A 13391-nucleotide genomic window follows, 5' to 3' on the forward strand; every position below is an offset into this window, starting at 1 on the left:
CTTCACAATTAGAATATATTTATCAGTTCTAAGTGAACTAAGTTTTTCTGGAAGGAGATAAAAAGGAACCTGTTTTTATGTTAGAAAAAATAGAATATTAAATTACAAAAACCATCTCAAAAATCTTGATTAAGTTTAAAACACATGTTAAGTAGTCTACTCAATCTACAGGAAAAATTACTTGAAAATGTCCCAGTGATCGTGATATGGAATAAAAAGAAATTCAATAGTTTAACACAATGAGAAAACTTAAGACACATTTATATTAATAATGTACCATCAACAACAGTTATGTGGTATTCCCATAGCCAACAGCAAAATATCAAAATATAGCAGGTGAATTTTTTGCCTCTATAGCTTACCAACAATGAAGGTTCCTTTTAACCTCACAAGTTCTATCATTCAAAGTTCAAAAAAAATGATTGTTATTATTTGAGTGAAACTTCGAGGAGTCTTATATTCTTATTTAAAAAAAGGAGGCAAAATAAGTGATCCTATATTTTCCAATACGAATGCAGTTTCGATCTGAACGATTAGAAGACAGGCTCAAATTGAAGTGTCCTGCTTCTCCATCCAATTTTCCAAAGTCAGCTTTTTCGCTTAGCTCTAACTGCAGATTTGGTTGTGCAGGGAACAGAAAAGTGTGTATAAGGGAAATTTAATGGGATAGGGATGATTAAAGGGAAGTGTCAAAATAGGGTAAGAAAATTTCTGGAAAGGCTCAAAAGACATCTGAACCCATTAGTAGCCTTTGCCAAAGCTAGAGGGGGAACAGACTATGAAGCAAGGCAAACATCAATTTTTGCACAGGCATGCATCTCCAGGCAAGTGATGGCACAGTCCAGTGTCCAACCCCAACTTTGATGACCACTGAAGTGGAGCTTGTATTGCATGAGGTGGTTGCGCAAAGGGTAGTCCTCTTTGCTACTCTTCAGCATTACAGCATGCCTGTAAGGAGATGGAAACAGGTTGGAGACGATAGCTTTAAGGAGGGTCTTAAAGGAGGAAAGGCATTTGCTAAAGTTTATGGAGGGTGGAAGATGGGTGGTCACACAGGAGAGCATTGGAGTAATCGAGAAAAAAAAATAAACAGACAGGATTATGGTCAGTGGGACAGCAGCTTTGCGGAGAGCAGGATCCTCAGCAATCTAGCTGTCTCATCAGGAGTTCTGATGCAGAATATTTTGTCTAAACTTCTGTTAAATATATGCACTGAAAATTGCATTCAAATATATGTGTGAAATATGTGAGCCTAGCTAAAAAGACTAAATTACATAATTCCCAGCTAGGGAAAACTTGGATCAACGGCAATCAAAAACTAATAATGCATACAAGATATCAGATACTTAGAAGGACAATGCTGCAGGACAGCAATGCATCAAAGGATTCAAAGGACATCAAAAAATTGTGAACAGATTTTGAGCACGTTCTCGGCATTATTTGAACACCAAAATTTATTCAAGTCAGCTGCTTGAGATGTACGCAAATTAATGGGAACATTCATTTAAATTTTGTATGTGACACACACCTAAATAGTCCTCAAAGGCAAAACATTTGGACATACATGGGGTAACCTACTGCAATTGAATCAGAGTAGTATTTAGTGGTAGTTAAAATAACACCCTTCACTGAACAATTCACCAATTCAGATGGAAGAAGTTAAATACCCCAGTTTCCAATGTCTTAAACTTGAACCAACTGTTTGCAAGTGTCAAAGAAAGCTGATGAATGCAGTGTTACATACTAAAGTGAAGCATTCAGCACAATGCAAAACCTTCACCTACAGGTTCAATGTTTTAAACAATCTTTTCTTGACTTCTTTTCCAGTTACACAATCCTCAGAAGAATCGACTCCACCACAACACCCACAAAATTGTACTGGCTCAATGCAATTAGGTATTAGTTTGTATGGGGAGGTCAGTAGGTTCTCTATCCATTGAACCCTTCCAAACTTCCCCCTCCACACCCCAACCCCACAAAACCTATATTTTTCAGCATGCTTACAAATCTCAACTAGGTTTGATATATTACACAGGTGGGCCAGCTTGAAATATGCCTGGAAGGAAAATGTCATTTGCACCATAGCAGCAAAACCTTTCCTTTAGCAAGAAGGGTTATTTTTAAATCACAGCCAAAACAATTACCTTAATTTTAAAGTTCAATGTTATGAGAAAAGGTTTCAGTTTCTACTACAAAACAGATGGTTATTTATATTCTGTTAGAAACCTTCTTGCACAACACAGCATTACTGTTTTTCTGTTCATATAGCTCGAAGTGCAGCTAATATATGAAAGAGAAAGACTAGCTCCGTCCAACGTAATTCAGACCACTGGATCATTGTCATAATTATATATTGTATACCAATTTTTACTCATTTCCAACTCCAATCCTTAAATTTCCTAAATGATTACATTCAATTCTCATTTTTCCCCAATACCAGGATGTATATACCGGAAGGACGTTTATTCGCTGGTCAAAACACAGCCCATAGGTATCAGAATAAGATACCAATCTGTGTTTTTTAATGTTATCAAGTGCTCCTCCATTTATCAGAATTTCAGTTATTCCCTTCTAAAATATATTAGACTGGATTTTGCTGTAAAAATAACGGTGAGGCTATCAGCCCTCAGGGTCATTTATGCGCAAATCGGACAGGAACTTCTGGCTACTGCACATGCGCAGTTAAACGTGGAAATCCGGAGGTTGCTGGCCGAGATGCGATACTCCTCCAAAAGTTGCACAAAAACAGCATCACACAGTCTGGCTCCCCGAACGGCGTGAAGTTCCTGTATTTACCTTATAGATAGAGACTAAACACGCCAAAAAAGTTGTCATTTCAAGTCTAAATACCCTTTTAAAGTCTTAATTACAGCCAAACAACCTCTCTGGCATTGAAAATTAACTCTCATTCCTTCAGATTTTAATTATTGTTGGACATGAAAAGTAATTTTAATTTTTTTTTAACTTTTTCTTTCTGTCTCTTAATCCAATCTTTCTTTCCCTCTCTTTATTTCGCTGTCTGTCCCTGATTTGACATTGAATTCGCTCTTCTAACTTACACTTCCTGGTTCAGTATCTGCAATGTTCATTGACGATGCTTCAATCTGATTGGTTAAGGGGATACGCAGTTGCTTCCCCTGTTCACACATGTCCCAGATGCCGTGTAGAAGGTGCTATGCTTTTTGAATCTCTAATTTCCAGGAACTTGCTGTGCAAAAGCTCACAGAAAGTCCATGGGCAAGTGCAAGTCTAACGAATGGCGCAGCAAAATCCGACCCAATACAGTTAAGTGGTGACATGATTTTATATTTCTTACCTAGGCCACTAGCCAATACCCAGTAATAATCCTCCATATTGATGTCTTAATACAAGAAAGAATTGTACAACAAATTTGGGTCTGCTGCTGGCCAGCTGCCCCCAAAAATGTAAACTTTGAGCCTCTGGCCGTACTCCTTCTCAAATGATTATTAAAGCATTCATGCTTGCAGTCCTGTGCAAGCCTGTTGCCCACTCCAAGCTACCTCTGGGGGGAATGAATGGGTCTTGCAACCCACCCAGGGCCCTGCGTAAAAGAAATGAACAAATACTGCCTCATTAAGCCCCTGCTGCAGAAAAATTTAATACATCCCGTCTGGCTCTGCTCAATGCTTTTACCTGTTAACAGATGTTAAAATCTGGCCCCTTTAGGACTTTCTCCCTGCGCCTCCCAGTTCCAGATAGAAAAAAAATTGTAATTGTAGCTCTGCTCTCCACTCAGATGGAAATGGAAATTTCAGTTATTGAGAAAAAAAAAGCAGGTGGAAAATTTCCAGAAAGCATTTTGAGCGATTTGTGAAAAAGTGATCCAGAACCATCCCATGGTCAGATTATGCAATTACAGGGTGATGAGTTGGGTGGTTTCCATTATAAATGTGCACATAGAGATTTATAATAGAAAAAACTGACATGAGTGACAAAAAGTGAGACAACTGGAAGTGGGTTTGTGTAGACAAGAAGTGTGCTATATGGTAGTGTGTTAAATATAAAACAATACATTGAATACACAACTTGCGAGGAGCTACTTCAAAATACCACTCAAGATATGAACCGCCTAGCTCATTTGTCAGGGGTACTCACAAGTTATTTGCTACTGTCTATTGTCTTTTTTTTTATTCGTTCATGGGATGTGGGCGTCGTTGGCAAGGCCAGCATTTATTGCTCATCCCTAATTGCCCTCGAGAAGGTGGTGGTGAGCCGCCTTCTTGAACCGCTGCAGTCTGTGTGGTGAAGGTTCTCCCGCAGTGCTGTTAGGCAGGAAGTTCATTCTGTATGTACTTTTCTCTTTCATGCTGCTCCTAATATGATATCATCTATTTTATTAACAATTATGACTATCTGGATAAAGGATAGCTAGCATAATAACCATTTGAAAAAGTACTCTATACATCCTGTGGTACTGTTGATAAATCGATACAAACATAAATCAAAAAATAGCTTCAGTGACAATTTAAGAACACACAAATTGCCTCACTGGCTGCTGAACCCATGTTTAGGTGTTTCCACCATCCTAAAACACCTTCTAATGGTATATTATTACCAATATAGTTAATTTATATTGATATAGATTTGACATTTACACCACTCAAATACACTATAGTAGCATTTTATAATCAATTAAACACTGAAAAAGAATTGACAAAAGATCCAATTTACATCACTCTCATTGGAAGAAAGGAAGGAGGGCATGGCCCGTTAGCCTCAAAAAAATGTCAATCCCATCATAGATAAAATTCCTTTCTTAGCATAACTAACCTTGCAATTGAAGAAAAAATTCTAACCTTGATTATTCATCTCACTGCAGAAAGTTAGCAAGTGATTGGGAATGGTCGACAAAGGAGTGATGATTAAATAAATTGTTGCAAACCTTTGCTTCTTAAATAAAAAAAGTCTGAAATATAAAGCAACAGAATTCTATGGGAAGCCTTTGCTCTCTCTTCCAATGTGTATCTGCGCACGTAACTAATTGGTCAGCACAAAGATGGAGAGTTCTCCAGGGAGCTGAAAGGTGAAGATTTTCAGGAAGCATGGATTACAAAGAAGAAAAATCTGTAAATGCCCTAATATAAAAATTTATGAAAGGTTCTGTCAGAAGAATCTTAAATTACTAAGTTACCATATACAGCATCCAAATACCAGCATATCTCCACCCATTTTTTTTTCTTAAAACGGCTACAACTTAATTGGTATGGAACAATAATAAAAACTGCGTTGTTTAAACATGTCTGATGTCTCAAAAATCAGATAATTAAAAACCGATTTAAGCAAGTACTAAGAATAACACTTGGAACACTCAACCATCTCATTGACAAGTTGTACTTACTGTAAATTTAACAAGGCATTCACAACTAAAGTCACCATTTGGTTGCAGTGCCTAGTGAGATGCAGAGGAGTAGACATTTCTGCAGCTGTAGCACTTGACTTCACAATGGTTATATGTAATGAAGAAGTTAATCAATGCAAATGAGGGAGGCCAGTTGGCCCACATAGTTCATCCTTCATAGAAATGTACTGCCCCTTCAGTGTCCAACTGCCTCTTGAATGATTTCAGACTTTTTACCTCTGCTACTCTACCTGCAAGAACGTTTCAGGTGAAACAACATTCTTTTCATAAAAAGCAGCTCTGAATTTGTCTTTTACTAATTTGTACCTATATTTCTTTTCCTACAGTCATCATATAACTTCAGACCATGCCCAAAATTAATCTTTTCTATTCCATTTGGTATTTTATATTAGTCTATAAGGTCCTCTCTCATTTGCTCTCTTTAAGAATGAAGAGTCTGAGATTTTCTAACCTTTTCTCACAGGTCAGTCCTCTAAGTGTCAGCTTGGCTCAGTTGGTAGCACTCTCACCTGAGTCAGAAGGTTGTAGGTTCATGCCTACTACAGATTTTAATCACATAATCTGGCATGACACTTCAGGGATGGGCAATAAATGCTGGCCTTGCCAGCGACGCCCACATCCCATGAACGAATAAAAAAACGTACAATCCTGAGGGAGTGCTGCTTCACTGGAGGTAGTCTCCTTCAGATGCAACATTAAACTGAGGCACTGTTTGCCTCTTCAGTTGAATGTAAAAGATCCCATGGCACTTTTCAAAGAGGAGCAGGGAAGTTTTCCCAGTGTTTTGACCAACATTCATCACTCATGGGACCTATCAACAGTTGAAGGAAGTCCCGGATCTGTCAGCACTGATTTGTAAGTTTCCAATGGGCCAGAAATCACTCCCAAAATTGCAGAGGAGCTCAACAGCGCTCTCAGTATTTAGTGGTGAACTGAAGGAGCAAGTTCCGGCGTTTGCACATGTGCAGTAAAAAGTGGAAATCGTGAACTTGCTTCTAGTGGTTTGCCTGCGATATGAAACTTTCGAATTAAAGGGACATCGCACGCTGCAATCAGAGAAATCATTGACGAAGTGCCAACTTGCTTATCTGCCCAGCAGGAAAGTGACTAATTACGCCACCAAGCAGATATGTTTTAACCTTAATAACTGCCAAACAACTGAAAATTAACATTTAAAAATGTGGAGTCTCATATTACTCATTATTTTAATCGTTAATGGTGATTAAAAAAATATTTTTTTTTACTTTTTCCTTCTGTCTCTTCAATTTAATTCAATTATTTCTGTCTTTTTATTAAAAATATTTAATTTTTCTTTACTTACAATGACATACAGAATACTAACTTTAAATGAATGAAGTCTGCTTGCCTCTTTGAGCAATTCAGCCTGAATCTGTAGGCGTGCCTTCTCCTCACAGACTTTTCCAGGTGCGCGGCAACTCACACTGCTCAGAGGCTGGGTTGATTTGCATTTTTTTAAAGTTCAAATTCAAGCAATTCGACGCCACACAGCTCGCAGTAAGTATTTCCATTAATTTAATTCGCAGGAGCTGCGGTGAGCATCGCCTCACTGCTCAGAGCGATTTCTGGCTCAATATATCTCTGGAAACATTGAATTAATTGTTTTGTGATTGGTTCTTGGAAAATTATTGTTATCCTTGGATAAATAAATACTATAGCTGCCATATCTGTATATATTCAGATTCCAGTCTCTATTTCTCTGTGTCTTCGGAAGAGTAATACGGTTACTTTAGTAGAATTTATTTTTCTTTTTAAGCTGCAAAATTCAGTCAAGCAAGATGTGCATCTCTTGGAAAGCAGGTGAAGTAGGTGGAACAGGGCAGGACTTGCAACCAACATCCTCTGAAAATGGCCAGTGTTCTTGTCAATCATAAACACTTCTAGAAATGACCTCTGACAACATCACTGATAACAGTCCCAAAGTATTTTTTGGAATTTTTTATTGCGCACACGTGCATAATGTTGCAATGAATTATGTTCAGAAGATCTGTCAAAGGTATTTCCTTCACTCTGTAAACTGATATTGTGTATTCAGCTTCTAATGTGGTAGATTCTCTATAAAGTAAAATGTTCACAATAACATATAGCTTTTTGGTGTTCTGCTCTTTTTACATAGAGTTACATCGAAATTATAGCACAGAAACAGGCCATTTGGCCCTACTGGTCTATGCTGGCGTTTTTGCTCCACACAATCTTCCTCCCTCCCTACTTCATGTAATCCTATCAGCATACCCTTCTTTTCTTTTTTCCCTCGTGCTTATTTAGTTTCCTCTTAAATGCATCTGTGCTATTTGCCTCAACTACTTCTTGTGGTAGCGAGTTCCACATTCTTATCAATCTTTGGATAAAGATGTTTCTCCTGAATTCCCTATTGGATTTATTAGCGATTATTTTATATTTATGACCTCTAGTTTAGGACTACTTCACAAGTAGAAACATATTCTCTACGTCTACCCTTTCATTATCATAAAGACCTCTATCAGTTCACCCCTCAGCCTTCTCTTTTCTAGAGAAAAGAGCCCCAAGCCTGTTCAGCCTTTCCTGATAGGTATATTCTCTCAATTCTGGTAGCATCCTTGTAATTCTTTTTTGCACCTTCTCCAATGCATTTATATCCTTTCTTTAATATGGAGCCCAGAACTGTGCACAGTACTTGAAGTGTGGTCTAACCAAGATTCTATACAAGTTTAACATAACGTCTCTGCTTTTCAATTCTACTCCTCTAGAAATGAACCCCAGTACTTGTTTTTTTTTATGGCCTTAATAACCCATGTTGTTACTTTTAGTGATTTGTGTATCTGTACCCCTAGATCCCTTTGCTCATCTATCCCATTTATCATCCAAGCAGTATGTGGCCGCCTTATTCTGTCTACCAAAATGCACCACCTCACAACTTATCTATATTGAAATTCATTTGCCAATTACACACCCATTCTGCAAGTTTATTAATGTCCTTTTCCATTTTGACACATTCTTCCTTTGTATTAACTTCACCCCCAATTTGGTGTCATCCGCAAATTTTGAAATTGTACTTCCGATTCTTGAATCCAAATCATTAATTTATGTTGTGAACAAGTGTTCCTAGCGCCAATCTCTGTGGAACACCGCTTCCCACCTTTTGCCAGTCTGAGTATGTACCCTTAACCCCTACTCTCCGTTTTCTATTTTGTAGCCAACTTGCTATCCATTCTGCTCGGGGTCCCAACTCCAACTGCTCTGTCCTTCATCATGAGTCTACAATGCCGTACCTTATCGAAGGCCTTTCATTGTGTAAAACCAATGAAATAGTCTTAATCTTTAAAAAATAAAAAAAATTTACAATCTTTAATTGCATCAATGGAGTCTGCAGAAAATATTGCTTAAATTCTTACTGTATTACTATAATGTAAATAAATAGAATAAATGTATGTCACCATGTACTTGAAAATGATTTAGTTCCTAAAGCACAGAGCAGAGAATTAAAATTAATAAACCTGGTTAATGCCCATTTTCCAAAATATCACTATTTTCTTCTAATCTTAATCATTACTTCTGTTTACATTTCCCTGGTTTTGCAAGAACGGATAAGCTAAATAAGAACAGATTCTGATAAGTATACAATTATATATTAATAAAGCAATTACTTGACCAGCAAAAGCAATATTCTAATGCTATTTGATAGCTGCTAGAATTTACACTTGTACTTAATGGGTACATCAAAGAAAGCAACCATATCCATGGAGATTTTCAACAGCTCCTGGTCTGAAAATCTGAACCACTAATTCAACACTCTGAGCACTGCATCCTGGCAGCTACAATCCTTTGATCTAAGACCTTTCACAGAAGGCCACAGCATTGTAGGAAGGTACAAAAGACAAGAGGTCCAGTTAGAGGGACACTACTAATTCAGGAAGGGGGGATGCAATTTATCTTTCAAGAGGATTGCAGAAACGTTTTGCATCACAATGTTAAAAATAGCATTTAAATATTCTGCCAGAGAAAACAAATAAAGAAGCACCTTGTAGTTTTGTATGATATGCAATGAAAAGCAGTGTGCTACTAAATGACTTCAAGCCAAATAACTTTAGAGCCCAACATAAAGAATGACTCCCCAGTTGTAGCTCATTTACCATATCATCTACAAACAAGTTTTAACAGGTCTTTGTTGGAAGCATTGTTAGTACTGTTTTCAGCTGGAGCACATTTTAATTGTTGTTAATTGTATGATTTAGTGTTAATTATATTCAGGTGGTGGGTATCAATTGGGGACGCTCTTAGATCCTTTTTATAGGAGAGGTAGGGGTGAGTGTGTGTATGAGCAATCTCTGTGAATAAAGATTGTAAGCAACTAAATACCAGGCTCTGATATTTTATCCTTCACCACAAGGATGCTGATGAGCATAATATATCAATTCCTATGTGGTCAGCTGCAGTACTGTGTGCTGTGGAGTATTAATCTGCCAGTGCATAACAGACTGAAAGCAGCAAGTACTCTGCACCAGTTACTGTTACACTAATAACTACATAGGATGTACAGTACAGAAACAGGCCATTCGGCCCAACAGATCCATGCTGGTGTTTATGCTCCACATGAGCCTCTTCCCACACTTTTTCATCTAACCCTATCAGCATAACCTTCTATTCCTTGCTCCCTCATATGTTTATCTAACATCCCTTTAAATGCATCGATGCTATTCACCTCGACTACTCCTTGTGATAGCGAGTTCCACATTCTAACCACTCTCTGGGTAAAGATGTTTCTCCTGAATTCCCTGTTAGATTCATTAGCGACTATCTTATATAGTTGGGAGCTGAAGAGGGAGTACTAAGAAGAGAGCAAAAGACTTAGATAAGTAAGAATAAAATGGCAGAAAGTAAGTCTATTGCAATGTGGTGGAGTTTGGAAAGAAGATATGTGCAGCAAAACAAAAAGAATACAAATTCAAAGAGATCCATGACAGACAAAATATAAAAGGAACTGTAGTAATAGTTGGAGAGAGACTGAAATCAGTGAGAGGCTGGAAACAGTTACTGACCCAAAATTAGAGGAGCAGTATTGCCATAATAACAATGACAACTACAATAGGAAATAGCCTACTACCGGTAAAAATAATTATTACAATTGTCCTGTATTTGTAGCTCTATTAAACACTTTAATTGCCTTCAATGGTAATAAATTTGAGACTGGTAGTAAATTTGAGATGATTAAGCAGGTTTGCCACTAAACAATTAACATTAAATTTAATACATTTGATTGTAAATTTACACCTGAATTGTTTTAAGGAGATTAACTAATAAGTTATACTCGTGACTCTTGTAAGTAACCTAATATTGCCAACATGTGCAAAATGGTAACTCCACTCCACAACCAGAAAGCTAAGATCTAGGGAGCAGGACATCAGGCACATTACGGACAGGGCTAGCATATTTCCATTGTGTAGCCCCCTGGAAAATCTGCTCTGTGATTCCCCCTCGACTATAGTAATTAAACATTGAATGAATGGGCTGTTATTCTGGGGAGATCGTACAAAAATCAGAAATACAAGTACAAAATGGTGTGTTGTCAGCACAGTCAACCCTGCGCAGGAGGCCAATCCAATCTAATTTTTGGAAAATTGGGGCTTTCTGGTTTTTGCACTTTCACTGTTTTTATGGGATCAGTATCTCTCTCTCTCTCTCTCTCAAATTCCAGTTTGCTGACATTTTTTGTAAAAAAATTAAATACAAGAGCCCCAATTTTCCAAAAATTAGGTTGGATTGGCCTCCTGCACAGGCTCGGCTGTACTAATAGCACAGAAGGCAGGCGTTACAAATTTCATGGGTCAGTAGATATTCTCTCAGATTCAATATCACTCATAAGCAAATCATGCACACCTATGATTAGGAGTACATCTTTACTGCCCAATATCTAGTTAAGTGATAGCGTGACCCCAAGGACTGTATCGTAGACATCTTGTTGCATGTACTGGATGATTTCAAAAGTGGAAAGGTTTTGAGAGAGTAAATAGTGAAAGACTGTCTTCTTAAGTTGACAAATCGGTAACGATATTATCATTAGAAGGACAAAGGTGAAAAGTTAGAAGAAACGTTTTGACACAAAGGATTGTTAGAACATCAAATGCTTTACCACAAATGAGGCAGAGACTAAATCATCACTAAAAAGGGAATTGTATAAGTATTTGAAATGGAAGATAAAAAGATGTAGGGAAACGGCAGGGAAATGGCATTAGAATAGATAACTCTAGTTAAAGAGCTAGCACCAGCACAGGCATGATGGTTTGCTTGGCATCCTTCTGTGTTGTGATTTCTATGATTCTATAATCTCCAACTATCAAAAGAAAACAAATGAAGATTTATTTTTAATTCAAAGTTGGGTGAGTTATGCAAGACATTACAGTTATATTGGGGGTGATTTTAACCCCCAAGAATGGGTGGGTTGAGGGCGGGTGGGAGTTGAAAATAGTTGTTTTATGGGTCGCAACTGCAACCCGGCTTCACTTCCGGGTCTAATGAGGGCGCGTAAAAGTACAGTCTTCCCACTGGCAATGCAAAGTCCGAAAATTCTGTGGTTGCGACCCAAAACAAAACTACTTTCAACTCCCACCCGCCGCCAACCCACCTGTTCTTGGGGGTTAAAATCACCCCCATTATCTTTTCCACTTGCATGCTTATCTTTATATAATGGTGTTGAAACACTTCTTTGGAAAGCAGTATATTGTACATGGTCTATGGAGGTGCACAGAACATTAATGAAGCTGTAATACATGACTACAATTAAAATGAATGCATTGACTTTCAAATTAGTACCTGAAGGCACTGAGCCACAATAATTTCATACTGACTTATTAAAGTGAATGATAAATGTGAGGTCATGATGCATAAAGATGGCTGTGAAAATATAAACATGACCATGCAAATTTATGGCCAATTCATCCAAAATATTCCAGAATCAAAATGAAACTTGTAAATTTATCTTTTTATGAATTTGGGCAGTAACGCCGGTGAGATCACTTAATTAGAAATGCATAAAACACTGCCAGCTAGACTTTAAAAATTAATAATCAAGTCAGTTCCAATAAAAACTCTTTCTGAATGTCTCAGGAAGCTGTGATAGGAAGTATCTTACAGGTGAAAATGTATCCAGCACAAAAATGTGTATTACAATGCAAGTCATGTAAAGTTAGTCTAGAGTCACATCACTCCAGGCGATGGTTAAAATTTTAATTTGTCTATGTTTTTGTTTTTCCATGTTGCTCTCTTCAAGTTTATTAGGGTTAGTTGTTGAACCTTTCAAACGAGAAGATTTTTTTCTGCTTGAAGAGCCAGAAGGCATGTTTCTTCTTATAGCAGAACACTTTTTCAGATGAAATCTGTTAAGTGTTAGAAAGACAAAATTTGTTCCATTTTACTATTCTATTTGAATGCATCACATTTGAACAGTCAGTCAGAAAGCCCAGCAGCATATCTATCATGCATATGCTTCAAATTACTCATGAATAAATTGTCAAATCCAACTTATGCACGTAACCAAGATAAATGTGTTTGCATATACTTCAAAGTTTTTCCTTCTCTTCAGTGCACTGCAGGAGTGCAGTTACGTTAGGTACTATTCGGTAACTATCTCATATGCTCATAGGCTGTCGCAAAATTTAAACATCAAATTGGATTTTGCAATTGATCGAAGTACAAGATAGTAGCTCCAAAGGTGAAGTAATCATACTTCTTCAACATGCTTGATGAGGGAGGGGAAAGAGAAATAACTTTAATATAAGGGGACTAGTTAGGAAAAAAAAGTAGTGTGACCCACTGCTTCACATCAAAGATTGTTCAACAGGTTAGTCCTTTATCTATGATTAAGGGCATAATCATTAACCAAATGCCCATTAAAGATAATAGAACTTCCTGTTTTTTTTAAACAGTTTAAGAGTTACTAATGTAACATTTCATGGCTGTAAAAGTAATGGAACAATAGTAAAGAAGACATTATCCATGATACTACACAAAATGGCAGCAG

At 37.4% G+C, this 13391-nt stretch overlaps 1 protein-coding gene and 1 long non-coding RNA gene across 3 annotated transcripts in view; one reads left to right on the forward strand and one right to left on the reverse strand.

Annotated features, from left to right (window-relative positions):
• Positions 1-7300, forward strand: part of LOC137334243 (uncharacterized) — a 170549-nt gene extending 163249 nt beyond the window's left edge. The window contains exon 3 of the long non-coding RNA XR_010966112.1: positions 7155-7300. This is a non-coding gene — a long non-coding RNA (uncharacterized lncRNA). The remainder of the gene's footprint in view (positions 1-7154) is intronic.
• Positions 1-13391, reverse strand: part of suclg2 (succinate-CoA ligase GDP-forming subunit beta) — a 344808-nt gene that overhangs the window by 119840 nt on the left and 211577 nt on the right. The window lies entirely within an intron of this gene.

This window comes from Heptranchias perlo, chromosome 17 (assembly GCF_035084215.1).
Source record: "Heptranchias perlo isolate sHepPer1 chromosome 17, sHepPer1.hap1, whole genome shotgun sequence".
In the NCBI taxonomy this organism is placed as follows: Eukaryota; Metazoa; Chordata; class Chondrichthyes; order Hexanchiformes; family Hexanchidae; genus Heptranchias; species Heptranchias perlo.